General features: G+C 36.5%; 1 long non-coding RNA gene across 4 annotated transcripts; it reads right to left on the reverse strand.

Moving 5' to 3' along the window:
• Positions 1 to 1,788: 1,788 nt before the first annotated feature.
• On the reverse strand, positions 1,789 to 5,934 carry LOC141623892 (uncharacterized). 4 transcript variants are annotated; one of them, XR_012533708.1, is made up of 10 exons: positions 5,811 to 5,934; positions 5,249 to 5,287; positions 3,868 to 4,055; positions 3,625 to 3,699; positions 3,401 to 3,529; positions 2,879 to 2,932; positions 2,592 to 2,647; positions 2,401 to 2,473; positions 2,246 to 2,280; positions 1,789 to 2,079 (listed from the first exon to the last, which is right to left on the reverse strand). It is a non-coding gene; the product is annotated as an uncharacterized LOC141623892 (long non-coding RNA). The 4 variants fall into 4 exon arrangements; XR_012533710.1 differs by lacking the exon at positions 5,811 to 5,934 and adding an exon at positions 5,570 to 5,584; XR_012533707.1 differs by lacking the exon at positions 3,868 to 4,055 and having other exon boundaries at positions 5,811 to 5,900.
• Positions 5,935 to 9,007: the final 3,073 nt, after the last annotated feature.

A 9,007-nucleotide genomic window follows, 5' to 3' on the forward strand; every position in this document is an offset into this window, starting at 1 on the left:
TTCCCCGGATCGAAATTTGCTCCTAAATTCATTCCTCTCTGGAGATAAAGGTCGGCATGCCTCGAACAAGGTCACACTTCTCCAGCAACTTTGCAACTTCGGCCGCAGCAGCCTCGGCCTTGGCTCTCTCAGCAAGGACCTCCTTTTCAGCGTCCTCCCTAAGCTTTCTCTCAGCCAAGAGCGCTTTCTCGACATCTCCCCTAAGCCTTCGCTCATTAAGGAGATCCAGCCTCGCCTTCGCGGCCACCTTCTTAGTGACATCAAGCTCAAGAGCGACCGAGCCACGGCCTTCTCTTGCTCTATAATGCGAGCACCGCCGGCTCGTTCCACCTCGCCGCTCCTCGACCAACCTCGCACCTCGCGCCACGAGCCGGGAGGGGGAAACCATACGGGATGAAGGGTCAACGGTGACATTTCGATCACTAGTCTGCGGTCGGGAAAGGGAAACCTTCTGGGATGAAGACCCAATGGCGACGTCATGATCATCGACAAGGCGGGTTTCTCTTCCACTTGTCGCTCACAGAGCGGCGATCGGCGGTCGATCTACAAAATTTAAAGAAAGCATCGGTATCAACATACATCGGAGCCCATACCACGGCATAGACTACGGCTGGGGCAAATTGATGGGGCATATTTCGCACCGACCGACCAAGTCAACATGATTGAGCAAGGTCAAAGATATCCACAACAAGTCAACGACTTGGACAAACTAGCCGTCTGACCCATCGGCCCGTCGCAAGATGGGTCTCGGCGTGGTAACCCGCCAGGGACACATATCCGCGTACTCATATCCAAGACCCCTCGGCGGCGAGTCAACAGGATCCGTAGGCCGGCCATAGGCCCCTCGCCGAGGGATAGATCGATCTTTCCACCTACTAGCCACTTGGCCACCACGTGACAAAAGGTGAAAGCGCATAAATACTCCTCAACCTTCATTGAGGAAAGGATCCCAACTAATCCACAACTAAACCTAAATACACTATTCATCCAGTAATATCTTCCTTATCTCTCTACAATACACATTCGGCCAAGTAACAACTTATCTCTTAAGTTTACTGACTTGAGCGTCGGAGTGAAAGTACGCTGGCGCAAAGCCAAGCCCTCGATTCGTTCATTGTTGCGGGAGAGGCGTGAGGAACGATTGAGACCAAAGGAGAATCCAACTCAAGACATCATTCAACAAGCCACGGGTGGTAACTATACTTGATCTGGAATTACGCCCGGAACAATTATTATTATTATTATTATTATTATTGTTGTTATTATTGTTATTATTATTATTATTATTATTATTATTATTATTATTATTACATATATTACTATTACCATAAGTAGGATTCCCTTATTTTATCATTACTAATTTATTATCGCCTTAACTTATTATTAGTATCAATATAATTATTATCTTTATATATTTATTATTTCCATATTATATTATAAATTCCCGATATAAATCCCGATCACACTCCTACCCTATTTATTAAATTTCGGTCCACTACTTAATGGCACGTGGTCAAATACTCGATTACTAGCTAAGCCCAATTCACGACTTGCTTTACTTAATTTATTATTCAACCAACGTTTTATTTGTATTTATTATTAGAAATGCTTTTAACTAATTATGAAATTACGTAAATTATTAATAACAAAATACGGGGTATTACAGTCTTCTCCCCTTAAAATGAACTTCGGCCCGAAATTCGCCCACAACTACTATCGCAAAACTTGTAACTACGCATCATTCAACATAATCAATTATAGAATAAACTGGGACACTGGGACACTGTTGATATCACCAAATTTTTATAAAAAAATGTCTCAGACAGAAACAAGCAAAAGACAAGTAAAACTATGGGTACAACCTCGGTTGGTATATCAATAAGCTTCTTTGGAATGTCTTGCAGAGAGAGATTTGGAATAATGCGTAAAACTTCAGATGGATGGAGTTTCCTGCTTTAAGCATAACTCTAGAGTGGCACGGGTCAACTCCGCCAAATCTTCTTCTGTCATGTTTGCCTTGACCTTCTACAAAATTTCTTTTTCAGCGGCCTTATCATGAGCAGTGAACTCCAGATCAGGCTGACAATAAAAAAAATTACGTTTGTATGAGGCTAATGGGATTCATAACAAAAAAAAGTAAGAAATGTATCTGATTTACGAAAGTAAATCTATCTGACAATAAAATAATTACGAAAGTAAATCTATCTTTGTTATATTCATAGAAAAAAAAAGTAAGAAATGTTACCTGCATTTCATGAATTTCTCTTGGTAGCACCCAACCTTTTGTATCAAAGAATAAGCAAACATATTCAAGAGAAAATGTCATAACCATGAGCGAAATAATTGCTGGAAGACAAAGTAAGACATTTACAACTGTAGTAAAACTTATGTACTACTTACTACATTTGGTGCATGCCATGTCGCCTCGATTGTATACACAAAATCAAATCAATCTTCATGAAATGGCATTTTACTGAAAAATGGTACTCAAGATTGTGAGCTATGTAGAACTTGCATGATGTTCGATAGCTGTTATTTAAAAGCTACACTTTTGAAGTGAATATGCGTAATTATAGTTATGTTTGACTAACCTTGACAAAGTTGCACGTCGCCACGTCGTATCCACCCTTGCAATCTGGTTTAGTTCCTGTATGTGAAAGATAAGTTCAGATATTAAAGATACACTTGAAGTAGCTCGAACAGTACAATGATGAATTTGAATGATTTCAGACTTCGAAAGGTCATTATAGATTATAGGCTTATAGCAGGGAAAAAAGAGGCATGAAACTCAGCAAATATGACACTAAATTTTATTGGAGTTTAAAAGAAAAATAGTGTACGCCACCAGAAGCCTCAAAAGGAAGCAAAACATTCAAACCTTTCCCCTCATAATTTGGTACTTATTCATGTTCAACCCGTCACCGATCTTGAGCTGCCACATCAAGAATTTTGATAATCAGAAAAATTACAAATAATTTTAAAAATAAGTTCTTGAATAACATAAGAAAGAATACAAGTAGTTGTCGTGAATGTTCAGCGTTACTAAACAGCACATTCTAACCATAACCTATCAGACAATTCCAACATGGTAGCCACAAGTCACAAATTCCAGAAAATGCTGAAATTGGAATTTGTTTACTTTGCCCATCATTTTGGGAAAGTGGTTGCTAACAAAATAAGCTTATGTGCCGGAAACTATGGCAAAACTTGCGGAGCTCAAGCTTTTCTCTATAACTGTATTATTGGGCGATGCAATAGGCATCCCACTTATGCATGTAATAACTAAATTCCTTAAGCAAGAATAAGGTTCATTATCATCACAAAAAGCACTGTCAAAATCGTGTTTGCTTATTTTCTTAAAAATTTCAAACTATGAAATAGAGAAAACCTAAAGTGATACCTTGATCAGTTGATACTTCATAAACAGTTTTCAATTTCACCAGCCACTGAAATAATGCAGAGGAAGTAGGGTGGCTGATAGCGTGAAAACCAGGTAATCCCATTTTTCTAGTTGCCTGACTAAGAAAACCTGCAAGTTTAGCATTCTTATTACATTCAAATATACTAAATTTTTACAAAAGAAAAGAATCCTTCAGATATACAATGCAGGAAGTGTACACTTACCTGCAGTTTATAACAAAAGTGGCTAGTCACAATCCCAATAAAGCACGGCTCGTCTTATGCAATTTCAGCTGAATACTGTAAGCAAACAGCAAAGACTCTCAATAAAGCCATTGAAAAGACATGTAATATAAAACAAAATTAAGGAAGTAAGAATGAGATTCATTATCTTTTAGGATAACAGTTCATGGTAATAGTTGGTTTGTTCATATAAGCATATAACAGTTGACAGTTAAGGTAACTGACCTACTATTTTATTTCCTACTATAAACCTGCAACAACTTGAAAATGTGACAGTAGAGGTTTCGCTGCAATGTCGGAGGGGAAAAAAGAACACTCCATAATTGTGTAGCAACGATAGAGAATGATGCAGGTTTATATAAGATGGTCCCTAGTTCCCGAACTCCTTTTGTTTCCTTGAATTGGAGTTACCACTGTAATAAAAGTTATAATGTTGGTAATCAAATTAGCTGAGCTTAATATAGTTACGCGGTAAACTTCCTCGGCCCTTAGTACCCTTGGGGCTGCTCCGTTGGAAGATCAGCCTCTAAGGTCCACGGAGAATGTAGGGTAACAAACACGAGGGCTCACTCCAAATAAATAAATACTCCGGAATTAGAGTATAAGACATAGGACAAGATTTTGATGCGATTAATTCATCAAACAATCTGAAGAGATTTCTAAATTCTAACTATAGAGAAATCTAACTCCTCTTTATCTACCTACTGCTTTAATTCTTGACACATTCCGTAAAATCTCAATTACAGTATCTCAAACCCTCACTTATCATACCAATTAAATTTCAATAATTCTCATTATCATGTTTACACTCGAAACTTCCTAATTCTCATATGAATAACACTTAGCGAAACCACGCCTCAAACTGCCAAACGACGTCACTACTCTACTGCAATTCAAACAATAAATATTAATTAAAGTGGTAACCCTGAATTAAATTACCTCAGAATAAATAATCCAGCTTAATAGGTAACATTCAGAAAGGAAATTAAAATAATAAACAGGGGAACTCACAATAATTAACTCTATCTAGTTTAACACATACAAAAGAGCCCTGATCATCGCATGCAATCAAATTTAACCAAGAAACTAAATCCTGAGTTATTTAAATTAACCCGTAATTAAGAATCAAGCTCAATAGGTAACATTTAGGAAGAAAAATCACATCTTAGTCATATTCCTTAATCTCGTTAGTCATATTCCTTAATCTCATTATTAATTATGCTAGGTTTTCTTGCTTAATTATGCGTATATCGACTTCATTGAATGATGATTTCATATATATTATGAGTAATTCTGAAAACAACATTGCTTAATAAAAAACACACAAAATAGAATCGACTAAACATGCTAGAAATCATATCATTTGTAAGCAGCACTTGCATGAACAACACCACAAGATTAAGTAAACCATCAAACATGTGGACTGCATCCGCCAAACATCGAGAAAGTCACACATGCATGCAGCAATACATAGTCCGTATAGATTTGCTTACGTTAAAACTTGACAACAGTTGAGAGTACATCATAATTATCACTACTCAGGCATGCAAAGGTTTAGAAGAATAGTAAAAATACGATAACAAATTGGGAACAACAAGGAACTAACCTGTGAGTTGTGACTGATCCACTAACGATCACATTAAATCTGCAAAAAAAAAAAAAGAAAAAAAAAACATCCATAAATTAAAAGTAGGTCAGCTTCAATCAAACCCTAATAATCACAACAAACCTCAATCAACCTTTCAGACAACCCGATCAAACTACACAAAATAAGGAAAAACACATCAACAATAAAAGCAAAACACAAAAATAACCCAGAAATTGAAATTGGAATAATAGCATGATCATAATTTGGTCACCCCCACATGCAAAGGTTCACCAGCAAAAAAATAGGAAAAAAAACACAATAATCAACAGGAAAATTCACTTTTTAATGATCCACCAAGAGTAAATGGACGAGGGGAAAGCGGTACTGTTGCTTCTCGATGATATACGTCGTCCTCAAGAACAATTGCTATAATCGAATAACAAAAATCACAACCGTGAGCAGTAACAGGTAATATTTAGAACGAAAAAATAACAGTAATAGGAGGATCAAAGCACGCAATAACCCATAAATTTTAATTGCCCCCAAAATTAATGCATGTAATCAATTTAATACACCTTACTTGTTGTGTTTCGTATAAGCCAGATTGAATTAGTGATTGCCATTGATGCCAATCTGATAAAAGTGAATTGCTTTCTCCAAAAAAAAAAAGTAGAAAATAGAGGAATTATGATGATTGATTGTTGACGTAGAAGAATTTAGTAAAAGAAGATCCACATAGAAATAGAGAATGAGGAGCAGGGAAAGGATGTGGAGCAGCGGATATGAGCATGATAGAGGAAATGGCATAGTAGTAATAAGAATATGAGGTAGGGGCAGAATGGGGAGAATAGCTAAATAATACTGTTACAACAACAGTAACCCAAGTTTGGGGTTTTTTAAAGAGTATGGATATGGATAATTCAAAATGTTAAATATCCATGATAGTAAAACTTTGCAGCATCCAAAACTCTTGTATAAAATGGAAATACTCAAGGATCATGGGTTAACAATTGTAAACCAAATCAAAAGTTTTCAACTCAATTAAGGGTCAAGGAAGTTAATAGCAGCTAGAGCATGCTTAAGAGAAGGAGATGGAAGGAATATTCAAGAGTGAAATAACGCTCTCGCAAGGATTGTAAAAGAGGCTAATTATCTCGAGATTCTTAGTACACCTCATCTATGAAACTCCAACATTCATATTTCCATCGAAAACAACACCAAGCTTATTAACACCAGAAAACTAAGTTGTCAAGCTCAGAGTTGCCTAACTTCCTAGTCTATATCCTCCAACACATCGATTGATACAACTCCCATCCATAATGTTAAATAATTGTTCGACCTCTCAAAACCTCATGGTAAGAAACCATAGAGCAGTTCAAAATCCAAAGTTACTAACCAAAATCCAAAAGGTTATCAAAACACGACTAATCAAATCCACTGATCGTTAAGGCTCTTAAAACCATTCAAAACTCATCAAGCTTGTTCTCGAGAAAAATTCTAAAGCCATCATAGTCAAAATAAGACATACCACACTTAAAGATTCTATTCTTCTGAGATGTTAACCAAAGCAACAAGGTTGCTAAAACCACAAGACTCCTCAAGATATGGAACATCAAATAAAATCACCATCTAACAGCACCATGCAAACAAAGTCTTAGAGAAGCCCTACTAGAATTCCAATCATATAACATTGCAACACTAGGCGGTTATAAACTCAACAAATCCACAATCACGATGATCTAACGATCATCAACTGAAAAACTCTTTTAAGGTAGTTCTCACCCAAAAAGTCCTCACGACGTTACTTTTACGAAGGTCAAGACAACAAAGCATGAAAGTTACACAATACTCAACTTCAAGGTCTTACATTCCTTAAATCAACACAATCAATCCACAATGCGATTGTGCAAGGACAAACATCGCTCTCGAGGTAACACTAATCAATTCAAGTAAAGATATGTCACACAACCAAAAATTCAAAGATTACAACCTTACCTCAGAACTCAATGATCTAAATCCATAAGGATCAAAACTGAGATTAATCTAGGTCAACCAATAATGATACATGGTTACTATATAGGCCTTATTCACATCTATTCCAAAAAGTGAAAGTTACCTATAAACCAAAGCCAACAACTACTAAGCTAAAAATCTAACTCGATAACCAACGGGTCACCACTCAAATTAATCCTCAAGGAATAAAAGCTCTTACAAGATAGGCATTAAGAATAAAACTTACTATCCACAAACCATAAGTAACAAGACTCGACTACACCTTAAATGCACATAAGTTCCATCAAAGCTCACCAAAGGAGGGTCAGTATAACTAGTGAATCTTAAGAGACTAGATAGCAAGGGATGAAGAATCACAACAAAAAAAAGATTCGTTTGCAAAATAGGTGACGAAACGTTATAGGAAATAAATGGGAAACAGCAAAAGAACTTGCAGCAACAACAACAACAACATCTTTCTCTTAAATCCATTCTAAAGACTTCTGAACCCCAAACAACAGCATCTCAGTAGTTAGGTGAACTAGTTTACAAGGGTTGTTTTCACTCTTGGATCGCCTTAGTCTTTTACTTCCACTTTATAACTCTTCCAGATCCCTATGCCTGAGCTCCACAGGGTATAATCGAGTCTCCTACAAAGTAACAACTTGGGTGCATCAACATCCACGTGTGAGAACAGCAGTAGGGTTCACTAGTCTTCTCCTATGATCAACCACAACCTCTAGGTAATGAACAACAAGAAACCTTAACAACTTCTCCATTTGCTTGAAGCACAATGTCATCACCTCTAGATCCATAGCTCAACCAGGGAAAGTGAGTTTGCTCTTCGCCATATGATCAGTAGCTTGAGCAAGGTTAACTTCTGATTGGTAACCATAAATTCTTCTTTCTTGTAGCGCCATGTTGTCGACCCTAGCCATCCAAGTGTTGAGTTCAAATTTGCCTAGTTGACCTCGCTCGGATTTGGAACAACGCCACGTCCACGTCCACAAATCTTTCTAATGTGCACGAAACACATAATCAATGTTAATCATTGAGTTGCAAGAACATATAGACTAACATCCAAGTGCTTATTTATTTCTACCCATCTCTCACTAAATCATTTATTTAGTCAAATCATTTATTAGGCATTTTCCTAAGGATCAATGTGTCAATACGCCAAATAAGACCTTCAATAACGGTCAGATAATCCAATTACCGTTTTTAAATAGAAACACAGGACCATTATTGCAACGACGGTTGTTAAATATATACCATGGTTTTACAAACACGCGACCGTTATATAACATCAATAACGGATCTATAATACCGTTATTAATACTCAAGAACCGTTGTCGTAGTTTACTATTGACAACGTTTTATCATTCCAAAACCGTTGTTAAATATTATATATGATAACGGTTTCGTTATCTTATTTAATTGAATGTCAAAATTTAACAACGGCTTTAATGCGTGCAAAACAGTTGTTATATTTATCTATTGACGATGGTATGTAACCATTATCTATTTTTATTGAGAAAACTCTGACAACGGTTCTGCTTAAATAAACCGTTGTAAAAGTTTTAAATTTGACAACGGTTAACGTTCGTTATCTTATATTTTTGGCGATTTCAATGGGAGGGAAAATATGCCAATGGTTATTTATATAAATAAAACCGTTGTCAAATAATTGTTTGCAAATTATTGTTTTTAAAAAAAAAATGATTTTAGCTTGTTCTAGCAGCTTCTGAAATGCTAGTTTTTCAGCAGCGTTTCTAGCAGCTGCTG

Source organism: Silene latifolia, chromosome X (assembly GCF_048544455.1).
Source record: "Silene latifolia isolate original U9 population chromosome X, ASM4854445v1, whole genome shotgun sequence".
NCBI classification, from domain to species: domain Eukaryota; kingdom Viridiplantae; phylum Streptophyta; class Magnoliopsida; order Caryophyllales; family Caryophyllaceae; genus Silene; species Silene latifolia.